Source organism: Petaurus breviceps, unplaced genomic scaffold (genome assembly GCF_028583685.1).
Source record: "Petaurus breviceps papuanus isolate PSGF00001 unplaced genomic scaffold, PetGlider_PUasm1.0 90625, whole genome shotgun sequence".
Lineage (NCBI taxonomy): Eukaryota > Metazoa > Chordata > Mammalia > Diprotodontia > Petauridae > Petaurus > Petaurus breviceps.
The window spans coordinates 1250430-1263070 of NW_027187289.1; the positions used below are offsets into that span (position 1 = coordinate 1250430).

A 12641-nucleotide genomic window follows, 5' to 3' on the forward strand; every position below is an offset into this window, starting at 1 on the left:
GCAGGACTTGGAGTCAGGAAGACCTGTGTTCAAATCCTGCCTCATACACTTACTGGCTATTGTCTCTGGTCATCACTTAAACTCTCAACCTCATTTTCCTCTTCTGTAAAATGGGGGCTATAATACCTATTTCATAGGATTCTTGTGAGAAATAAATGAATTAACATCTATATCTATACATATATAGATATGTTAGTACATAAGTGCTACTTGTTGTTACTGTATTTCATGAATGTTACTTCCTTTTCTGATAATATGTGTTCTTAAGCCCTTTATGCCACATTCTTTCACAGAAGTCATTATTTGTGGTCATTATCTTGAAGCCTACCTATATGCACCAAATGACTTTCCATTGCCCTGTGGGTCACCCTTAACTGTGATGTTTCTGAAGTTGTGTTCCAAGATTTATAAGCCACATAGTATCACTGGGAGAGTATTGATGTCAAAAAGATATGCTTTAGTGGTAGGGAGTAATTGGAACCATTAACAGTAATGGGTACATTACATTAACAGTAAATGACATTTATTTAACATGCAACTATTAAGTACCTTTGATAGGTAGAACCCTTAGAGCCATGGATTGAGGGTAGTACCTTAAGACTAGATTCTAGTCTAGTCATTGCTAGGACCTACCCTTGTCCATTATGAAAAGATTAAGATATTAAAATTTTCAATGGGAAGAGGAGACTGTTAAATTCCAGGAGTGAGAAGAATGGTACCAAAGAGAATGGAATTCTGAAATGTTAACTCAGGTTGTAATTTTTTGTTGTTGTTCATGTTTCCTATAAATATTATCTGAACTCTTCTCAAGGCAGAGATTACTGTTGGAGGGTATGGAGGACGATCTACTTTCAGCATCTCTCTCAAGGTAGAAATGGCTTGATAGACTAATGATCAATTACATAAAGTTATCTCTGGCAGATTTGGTTTTAAATTAGAGTCCAGTATTACTTTTTTTTTACTTTGATAGCTATTTAGGATACAAAAACAGTCCCTGCCCTCAAGAAGCTAAAATTACACTGAGGGGTAATAGAAATTAAATATAAAATAATTACCCAAAGGTGGGAGAAGGACACTAACTATAGACCTCCTATAGAAGGTAGATTTGTATTAAGAGCCTTGAAGAAAAAAAGATTCTAAGAGGGGCAGGTGAGAAGAGAATGTATTCCAGACATGGAGGACTATCCAGGAGGTATTGGTATGGAATGTCATGTGTAGAGAACAGCAAATAAGTCCATTTGACTGGGGCATAGAGTTCATAAAGAGTAAAAGTGCAAATAAGCCTGGAAAGGTAGACTTTGGCCAGAATGTGGAGACTTTAAATGCAGAGCAGAAGAGTTTCCCTTTTGTCCAAAAGGCAAGAGCAAGCATTGGAACTTCTTGAGAAGTCAGAATGCTCACACCTGTGATCTTGTTATATCAGTTTGTTAGCCATGTAGGAGATGGTTTAGAAAGAGAAGAGGCTAGAGAAAGGGATACAAATTTAAAGATTATTGCAATGGTCCAGGTGAGAGGCGATGAACGCCTGAACAAAGATGGAGGCAATGAGAGAAAATGATACATGTGAGCAATGAACAAGATATGACAACTGATGTAACATGGGGAGGGGGAGAGAGAAGGGAGAGAGAAGAGTTAAAGATGGCAGATCTGGCATTTACAAGATCACTGGTATCTTTGGAAAGAACACTCTCAGTTGTGATGAGGTCATAAACCAGGGCTGAGATAGGAAGTAAAAGGAGAGGAAGTAAGGACAACAACAAAGTAGATAACTTTTTCTAGGAGTTTGATGGCAAAAGGAAGAAGAAATATTAGAGAATACCTTCAAGGAATAGTAAGGTCAAGTGAAGGTTTTTTTAATTTTAATTACTTAATTTTTAGTTTTCAGTATTTACTTTTATAAGATTTTGAGTTCTAAATTCTCCCCCCTCCCCCTTTCCAAAGACAGCATGCAATCTGATATAGCCATACACATACAATCCTATTAAACATATCTCCAGATTAGTCATGTTATGAAAGAAGAATTAGAACAAAAGGGAAAAACCACTAGAAAGAAAACACAAAAAATGAGAAAATAGTATGCTTCAATCTGCATTCAGACTCCATAGTTCTTTCTTTGGATGTGGATAGCATTTTCCATCAGGAGTCTTTTGGAATTGTCTTAGATCATTGTATTGCTAAGAGCTAAGTCTGTGATAGCTGATCATCACACAATGTTGCTGTTACTGTGTACAATGTTCTCCTAGTTCTTCTCACTTCACTCAATATCAGTTCATGTAAGTCTTTCCAGGTTTTTCTGAAATTCACCTGTTCATCATTTCTCATGGAACAATAGTATCCCATTATATTCCACAACTTTTTCAGTCATTCCTACTTTGTTTTGTTTTTAAGGATTGGGGAGACCTGCAGGGAAAGAGTTGACCACATAAGCTCCCATTTCTATGAAGATGAACCCCATATCTATATATTCAGTCCTAGGATCTATTCTGAGTTCCAGTTCCTCATTACCGACTGCTTAGTGGACATTTCAAATTGGATGTTCCATAGGCATTTTAAACTCAACATGTCTAAAACAGAATCCATTACCTTCCACCATCCCAACTCCATTTCTTCTGAACTTCCCTTTTTCTCTTGAGGGTACTTCTCTTTCTTTGTGATCCCCACAAATCCAATTAACATGTTTTATCAATTCCATAGCATCTCTCCCACCCATCCCCTTCTCTTCACTCACCCAGCCACCATCTTCATTCAGTCTGTCATTACCTCTCACCTGAAATATTGCGACATAACCTTCTAATTGGTCTCCCTGACTTCTGTCTTCCCTCTCCAATCCATACTCCACATTGCCAATGTGATTTTCCTAAAGCACAAGTCTGACCATGTCACTCCCTTACTCCATAAATTTCTCTGGCTCTCTAGGATCAAATTTGGCATTTGAAGATCTTCACAACTTCACAATGATCTTTTGATTATTATGCATTACTCTTTTAGCTATTCTTCAACTTAGACAAACTAATCTTCTTCCAATTCCTCACACACTATAATCCATCTCTTATCTCTGTGCCTTTACCCTGGATGTCCCCCTTCCCTAGCATGTACTTCCTTCTGCTTCTCATAATCTTTCATTTCCTTTAAAGCTCAGCTAAAGTACTATCTTTTACATGATGTCTGAGCCCCCAGCTGCTCTCCAAATTAGATTGTATTTATTTTTTATGTAGCTTGTATGTATGTTTTTTTCCCTGATTGACTATAAACTCCTTGAGGGCATAGACTGTTTTGTGTATTTTTTTTTTCCGGTCCCTGGCACCTAGCACAGTGCTCCTAGGACAGGGGTGGAGAATCTGCAGCCTCAAGGTCACATATGACTCTCTAGGTCCTCAAGTTTGAACCTTTAACTTGCTCTGTGAAATTTACATTTAGTCAAAGGGCTGTACATGGGGACCTAAAGAGCCACATGTAGCCTAGAGGTCACAGGTTCCCCACCCCTGCCCTAGGAATTTAAGAAATGCTTATAGATTGATTAAAGATCAAATCATTAATTTGTCAGTGAGATATATGCCTACCAAAGGTGTTCTCCAACATCATGGAAAATGTTCTACAGTGGCTAAATTGAATAAAGATCCCTTATGGGTGGATTCACCAGATGCTGTTTGCAGATGATTTTGTACTTAATGCATCTAGCTGATACAGTACACATGTGGTTCATCTTTGGTGAGAAAAAAAAGTTGGCTGCAATGAGTTTGGCTTACTAATACTGGATTCATACTGGAAAAAAACAGACATATGAAGAATGCATATGTCCCAGATTACGAAATGCATTTAGACAAGCAACCCTTTGAGTGAGCTATATATATAGACACTGCAAGTGGGCAGTGAGCTAGACCCAGTGAAGATACTAGTGGACTAGATTGTGCTTGGAAACTACATAAACTTTGCTTATGCTTTTCCATGCCCCTTAAGTTGTACATTCTGAGCCTAAAGGTTCCTCTCCATTACCATGTGCCTCTGGGACGCCTGGGAGAACACAATGTGTGCACAATGCAAGGGCAGTTTGTGATTTTAGCCAGTACAGCTCATATGGTGGACAAGATGAAGTGTGCCCCTAGTGTGGTCCAGCAGCTGCTGCTTTATCTGTCACGGGTCACAAGTGCAGACAAACGTATCCATGGTGACCTGCCTGACCTATGAGGGTCGGAACTGTGGGATTAATGACATACCATTACAGGAGCAACCACAGTGAAGAGAACAGCTTTGACTACTGTAAGTATGTTCAAACTTCAAAACTTACAGACAAAATAGAATGTAAGTTTTTATTCTATGTCCAAGAAAAAGTTGGGAGGTAATAGGAGGGAAAGCTCAACACCTTTTCTTTCTATGAGAAATCCAGGAGACTTCTTTTGGTCCCTTAGAGGCCCTTTTTTACAGACTTTACACCCTCCCCACCTCCCCCAACCCCCCACCCCCCAGTCATGCTGTAGACACCTTTGAAGAGGAGAAGGAATTGATTCAGAGAACTGGCTAAATATAAAACAAGCCTTAAAGAACAAAGACTCATCATTCTTCATTTCTCTTTAACAGAAACTTGTGTAAATGAGTTTAGTAATCTAACACTACATTCAAGAAAGTAGCATGAAAGTCAGAATCTGGATAAAAATGTTTGGGAGATTTAACAAAAGATATAGACTCTCAGAGTGTGTGATCTATACAGAAATCCTGAACAGGGTAAAAATGGGTTTTTACTCATTTACCCATTTTTACCCAGTGGGTTGTTTTTGTATAATTTTGCATATAGGTGGTTCAGGTGAAAAACCTTTCCAGGACCAATGTATGCACACAGCTGTTTTCCGTGAACAGGACCCTTGAATCACCCAGGTAAGACAGTAATGGTCAGATTTTGGTTTAATTTTTTTCCTCAACACCTTCATTGATATGGATGTTCTTTTATTATTTCTCATGTATATTGCAAAAAATTACTATGCCTTCCCCCATAAATGTAAATAGTTAGAAGTTGCTAAAACAAATTTAGGTTTCTTGTCAAGGAAAACTTACTAATATTTATAACTACCCGTAAATGGAATGGAATGTCTTATAACCTAGTGTCTTTTTTGTTGGATGTTATCATCAAACAAAGGCTGCATAACCACTTGCTGGTATTCTATAGAGAAAATTATTTTTCAGGAATGGGGTGAACAAGAAGGATACTAGGGTGTCCCTTCCAAGTTTGAAAGTCTGTAGTTTTGTCCATTTCATTTACAATTCGGAAGATCCTCAAAGCCATCTGAATTTTCTGACCACACTTCTAAATAAGCCCAAGAAAAAGTATTTTAAAAGCAGTCTGCTGGTCAAATGTACCCCCAAAAATATTCACTCTGAACTCCTCAGTGTTCTTATTAGAAATTACTCTTAATTCCAGTCCTTTCTTTTCAGCATTACAGAGGACATAAAAAGCATCTTCATAATTTTCAGAGCAGTCAAGTAGATAAGAGGGAAAATATTTTTGTTTTATAGGTGAATAATCAGAGCCACAGAACGATCAAATGTCTTGCTCAAGGGAAAAAAAAGAGTCAGTAGTAAAACCTGAAGTTTTCTAGCATGTTATTCAATTAGGGAATAAGTATTATTTAATCTTATAGCATGCATAATAATAGCTCTCCACATAGTAATTGATACTTAAATGTTTGTTGAACCAGAAGTTCAGTTCATGTTAGGAATATACATATATACATGTATACATATTCTGCCTCAGAATAGCTGTGTAACCCTGGGCCAAGTCACTTAATGCCTCTGGAACTAGGTTTCTTCATCTCTAAAATGTGAAGATAACACTTATCCCCACAGAGTAATTGTGTGAAGATCAAATAGATAATATATGTAAATATGAGCTATTACTATCACTTACCATTTTATAGTTTATAAAGCCCAATATAAGAATCATCCTCATTTTACAACTATGTTCAAGGACTGGAAAATTTAAGTGACTTACTTGCCATTGTCAATCACATAGCATGAACTCTCTTTTTTTTTTTTTTTTTTGCTTTTTGGAAGGGGAGGGCAATTGGGGTTAAGTGACTTGCCCAAGGTCACACAGCTAGTTTTGTAATAGCATGAACTCTTAAGTAACTTTAAAGCAAGATTTCTACACATTTTTCTTTATAGAGAGCTGCTTCAATTTGTTGATAAGGAGTTCAAATTTCTCTAACCAATGATTTAAAGCGATAATACATGTGATATTGGGGACAGCATGTTGATTGATACTCTGTCACTTTAGGAAGCTGATTAATAATAAAAATACAAAATTTCATTTAATGGGGGAGATAGGGGAGGCAGATCGGTAGATTTATCATTGTAGGAAGCTTCTGCACAATATAGGCCCTTCTTTCCTCAGATCAGACATGGTTATAATTCCCAGTCTCTTCCTATCCCTCATATACTTAATTAATTGGACATCTGTTGAGCTCCTATAGGACTTAGAGCTGGATAGGAACTGGAGAAGTCTGATTTTACTGATGAGGAAGCTGAGAACCAGAGAAGTTAAGTGACTTGTTTCAAAGCGACATTCATTGTAAACATCGACAACAAAATTTGGACTTAGGTTCCCTCATTCTAGAGACACTGTTCTTTTCACTCTGTCACACAGCTTTGAAGTCCTAAATATTGATTATATACTGCAGTCTAGAAGACAAATTATAATCTAGAGAGCTAACTTTCTCAATAAGACGCATATATCTCATCTCATTTACATGATCAAGTACCAGGACCAACATTCCTATTATAGGCTTTTTCCAAATGCAATTGTATTTTAGGGGAAATTATTTGATCTGTGCTATATCTGAATTCCTGCAACTAACAAAATGTTACAAAACAGCCTGGATGCAGTTCTTGTTTTATTATGCCATGTACCTCTACATACTTTCAAAATATGTATATGATTACTTTTCCCTTAATTAGCAGTATTCAGAATTTGTTAAGCAACAGTTGTGTATAGAACTCTTTTAGGTCCTATGGGAGAGGCAACATTTAAATAAAACATGGTCCCTGCCCTGATGGAGTTTGAACTCTCTAAAGACATAAATATAACTATAATGTACAATAATATAAGTACAATAGTATTGCCAAATCAAGTGTAAAGTCAGAGAAGTGTTTTTATTAAAAAAAAAAAACTGATTAAAAATTTGATAAAATTGTTCCCATGTGACTTTGACTAGATCATTTAAGTTGTCTGGAAGCTAGTTTCTTCTATAAAGGGAAGGCTGGAATAGATGACTTATAAAGTCCCTTCCAACTCTAACTCTATAATCCTTAGGGAGGAAGGGAACAGAACAAGACTGAATAGAAACAAAAGTAAGTAGTCAGACCTATATATTCATAAACTGAGAGTATTTTTGCATATTCATTTTTGATAAGGCCTCTAAGTGATTATTTTAATTCCATGGTGGCATATTGATATTTCTGAGGGTTATATACAGATCAAGTATGTCTGGGGTGCTGAACAGGTAATTTAATATTGTTGTCTTTGTCAATAGATCTTACTGCTTTGGTTAAAATACAAATCAAAATTTAAGAGTATCAAAAAGCTGTCTTAAAGCAATTTTAGTTGTTTTGTTTTCTAATTTATTTCATACCAATGTTCTTCCAACTGGACAAGGGAAAGTTCATCAACTTCATCATTGGTGCATTCTTTGAATTTTAAAAATAAATCTCTTGATTCAGAGATGCAAAAGAGAAATGGAAGGGAGCAGGTCTAAAGTTTTATTTAATACTGTACTATAGAGTTAATACTACTGGATCACTACTCTGCAGCTTCATTAATACGCATACTAATTCACTAGCTCTGAAAGAGATACTGGGTGGGTGGAATTAAAGAGGATGACTTATTTGGAGTCTTCATTTTCTATGGACCTGTAATATATTTGTAACACCAACCACAGGAAATAGTGTAGGAAGGCTTGATGTCACAATAATACTTTATGCCTCCATAAGAGAGGGAAATTTTGGGTGTCATTTTATCTAAACTGTTACCTAGTTGCTGCTATAATCTGACTAAATGAAGAGGGAAAATATGATGAATGAATCATCTCTGAATCTTTAAAAATAATCTTGGCTCAGGGAAGCCTAGAAAAAGTAGGGTCATAATTCTGCATATTCTGAATAATCTTAAATATACAGATAAGAGCACAAGATTCAATAATTCAGCACTTGGTCTGCTTTCTTTCTCTAGGAAAAATCTTCCAAGTCTGAAACCTGCTTAATACAATTATTTTTACTTCAGACCAATCCACAAACCAAAGGTTTAAACTCGATCTATTGCATTTAAATGAAAAAAAATTTTAAATAAAATCAACACTAGAATCCAAAAATAAAAAGATAATCATTCTTTGACCTGATCCATCCCATATTATATTTAACCAATAAGAATTTATTTGACATGGTCAAACCTGTGGTCTTGTCTTCTAAAGGTCAACAAATCTGTGTATGTCAAACAAGGAGGAGGAGGGAATTCCTAAGCAAGGAACTCGGCTCAGGAAGTACATTACCATGTCTCCAATCCCCTGAAATTCAAATCAAAACTGGAAACATAAGGATAAACTGCCATAAGGTATAGAATTCCAAACTATTTAAGACTATTTTTTTGGAAAAAGTGAATATGGTAAATTTAGATTAACAATGAGACAATCTTTATGTGTACAGCATTCCATGAACCTTTATCAGAATCAGGTCAACAAAAACAGCCCCATAATGATCCTACAGCCTAAAAAATATTCCATTCATTTACATTCTTTCATCATTTGCACAAGTTTGGCATATCATTACGACTTACAGGAAAACTCATATACAGAACTAAAATTAACTTCTGACAAATTTAGAGGCTTGATCTGTATTAAATATTTAGTGTATAAGCCCATAAAAAACAACCTATAGCTATGGAGTGAATTTAATACATCATATATATCTATGAGTCATATTATATTTCATGCTGCATAAGAGCAACAAATCAACTTGTTAAAACAATTTCACCCTTACATCAGTAAATCTTAGGGGACAAATTTTCCCCCTTGTTGGAATCTCCCTGATTGTCCCATTTAGAGCTGTATCTGAAGTTGGATTTTTTTTTAAGTTGAAAATTTGTAATTAGCAACTATTTACCATTTATTTCCAACAAACCTTAATTTAGTACAATTCACATCTTTGAAACTGTTCTCATACAGTCAAGCTTCAGAGATTCAAAACCATTGCCTAGAAGGAGAATCCTTTATTTATAATCAAAGATTTTAGAGCCTCATATCAGTTGTGTGTGAGCATTGATTGTGTCCTAGGTGCTATTTTCCTACTCAGAATTGGCGTGTGTGTGTGTGTGTGTGTGTGTGTGTGAGGGGGTATTCAATAAAGGAAAACATGGAAATGTATATGATTATCATACTTACTGTCCCAGGAGAGATTAATGTCTTAGGAGAAATGCCTCACAGATTGTATAATGGTCAAAGTAATCCAAAACATCCTCCATAATCAAACTCTTCACATTCTAAATGATAGAGGGGAGATTTTCTTTTGAGTTTACATAGAAATTAGCCTGATATTTAATATTAGTATGTGGGTCAAGTGAGTTTTATCAAGTATTCATAAGTACATATGACATACATATATTTTCATATGTATAAGTGATACATATAACAAAGTATTTTAAATTCCGGTAGTTCTTTATTAAAAATTATCTGCATAGCTGATTGAAAATAAAAATGTCTATAAAAATAAGGCCTATTTTTCCATTGACCATCTTTATACAAAATCTGAAATGCATTCCCATAATGGGGAAAATGATCAATAAAGTTAATTGACAATTTTGGTGGATAAGGGTTACTTTAAGAAATTAGCTAACCCTATAGCATTTTTTTTTGCTTTCTGAGGGCAATTGGGGTTAAGTGACTTGCCCAAAGTCACACGGCTAGTAAGTAACCCTATAGCATTTTAAATAAATTGTAAAGTGCTTCTACATAACTGTGTAAATTGACTACATAAATATTAGTATTATAATTATCCAGATTATGTTAAACCCATTGGAAGAGAGCTTCTGAACTTCCTGTTACCTGTCAGTGACCCATTTTCTCACTAAATCTGCCATTAGTTAAGGTCTCATGATTTTCTACCATGCTTGGACATCTCATTCTTTCATACCTATAAACTAAGAAATGTCTTTCCTGCTGTTTTAGGTTGAATATTTACCAAGTAGGGTTAAATAAGGTTAGTTTGTGATTTCACAGTTTGCCAGTAGGTGACACCACCTAATATGAAAATTGATTTTTAAAATGTTGATGAAAACACCCTTCCTATAAATAAAATCCTTCCTTCTGTTTTTAAAATTCTAAATAATTGTTATCAGATTATGAAAAAGGAATTGTCATCATTCTTTAACATGTTGTTTATTAAGTTTACTAGTCAATATTCATGATCATAATTAAACAATATTTGAAATTCAAATGCAAGTGAAACTAAATGCTGATACTCCCATCATTTTCTCAAAAATTAATGTCCTACTGATGTTAAAATGCAACGCGAAGCCACAATATAACAATCTTTCTCAGCAGCTCATTTTATTCAATGCCAACAGTTTCTCACTGCCCCAATTTCACTACACGATTCTCAAGTTTTAGAGAATCCAAAAGTTAATTTGCAGAATCCTCCACAGAACACTAACTATACCCTGCCAGTCTACTCTCACAAGTAAACACAAAAGTAACCACAGCCAGAATTAACGTAAAGGACCTCACTGTTTAATGAACTATCCATAAGGGAGTAATTATAAATTATCCACCTCAGAGTATACTTATTAGTAAGAGACACACAAAAAAAAGATCTTGTAAAAGGGTTCCACTCTAGAATGGCTATAGTTTTTGGAAACAGATTTGGAAGACTGACAAATGATATTCCATTTTCAAATTTTGATTTAAAATATACTTTTCTTGAAATTAGGGTGGCCTGGAAAATCCGAGCTATGTGTCAACCCTAGTAGAGGAAGCCACAGGGCAGTTAAATCTTAGGAGGGGAACTTTTCTGTACAATTCGATTAAAAGCTTTCGAATTCTTAGAGTAGGGAAAAGAGTTAAAGTATTTCATAACTATTTCCTTAAAATTAGCCCTGTATGCTTATTTAGTGATTACAGAAATGAAAGAGCCTATTGGATATACAGGGCCATTCTTGAAGTCTCGGAGTCAGAAGACTAGGGTTCGCTCTAATCCATACAAGCCGTACAACTGAGTCACTAAACCACTCATTGCCCCACCAGACAACTATAAAACCAACAGGTTAAAGAGCTACCTAACTCCACTACCGAAGGCGGTTTTCACACCGGGATTTCCCATGGCATTCCATCACAGGTCCATTCCAGAAAAAAAATCATTAAGGGATGATGAGTAAAGGCCCTCGCCAAGGTGCACCCTCCCACCTAACTCCCCATTTCAAGGCATTCCTAGTAGAAACTAGGGAGTCGCATCTATTCGCTCTTAAGAGGAATCCGCTTTCATTTGGGATCGCTCTGCACTTACACCCCCTTCCCCCACTGGAACGACCACGGAATTGTTCCCGTTCCTCGAGAGCAGCCCCTTCCCCTCAACACAGTCCAGCCCGTATGGCAGGCACTCAAATCAATGGAGGCCCATTATTGGAAAGCTTTCCTTTTCAATGGCATCTGGTTTTAAAGCAGCCCCGACTCTTTTCATCAGCTTGCCTTCTGGAAAGCAGAAACATTTTCTCCCATCAAAGCACTGGCAGGAAAATCGGGGTTCTTTGGTACTGGGTGCCCACCTCTTCCTGCCTCAGTTTCTCTACTGTGCTCCTCAAAAGGACGCACTACCCTTTCTTGCCCCCCACAGGGTGGGGTCCCAGAAATCAACGCACGACTGGCCTAGCCAGGACACAAGCGCGCCAGGGCACACTGATATTCCCGCCCCGCCCTCCCCGAACGAGGCAGTCCTCAAGCTCTCCAGGGACCCCACGGCTGACACGGCCTGCGCCCCCACACTGAAAGGTGTCGGGGGAGTCCCCCGAGCTTCCCGGGAGTAGACAGGCAAGGGCTGAAAGAAGCTCCCCGGAGCTTGCGCAGCTCCCGGGGCGGATCCTGCGTGGGGGGCAGGGGGAGGGACTAGCGTGCAACGTGGTCACATTTGGCGGGAGAGAGAAGAGGAAGAGGAGGGAGGGGGGTGCGCGGAGCTACTTAGGGCCAGGCCTGGCGGGAGTCCGTGACTCACTCCCCGGTCTGGATAGCCTGAGTCACGCAAGCCTCTGGGGGGGACCTCCAGCAGGAGTAGAGAATCAGGGGAGTGGTTCGGAGGGGGCGCGTCGAGGGGGGAGCTCGGAAGATCAGGGTCGGTCCACTACTCTACGGTCCTCAGGCCTGGGAGCCCCAGGCCCGGAGAAGGTGGGGGAGGAGGAAGGAAGGGATGAGCGGACCGCACTCGGTGCCGAGGCTCGCCCTTCCTCCCGCGAGTCTCCTAAGCCTGCTACCAGTGACCGACCCCAGTCGCCTCCCCGCCGTCCCAGCTCTGCCTAGACGCACGATCCAGGCAATCTCCTAACCGCGAAGCTCTCCTTCCCCACACCCAACACCCCCCCCCCTCCAAACTCTAACCCTTACTCGGCCCCGCCCGCGCGG

The 12641-nt window shown here is 38.1% G+C and overlaps 1 protein-coding gene across 1 annotated transcript in view; it reads left to right on the plus strand.

Moving 5' to 3' along the window:
• The first annotated feature begins 12626 nt into the window (after window positions 1-12626).
• Window positions 12627-12641, plus strand: part of IPO5 (importin 5) — a 59960-nt gene continuing 59945 nt past the window's right edge. The window contains exon 1 of the mRNA XM_069064150.1: window positions 12627-12641. This exon is cut by the window's right edge and continues 231 nt beyond it. The gene's annotated coding sequence lies outside the window, so the exon portion shown is untranslated.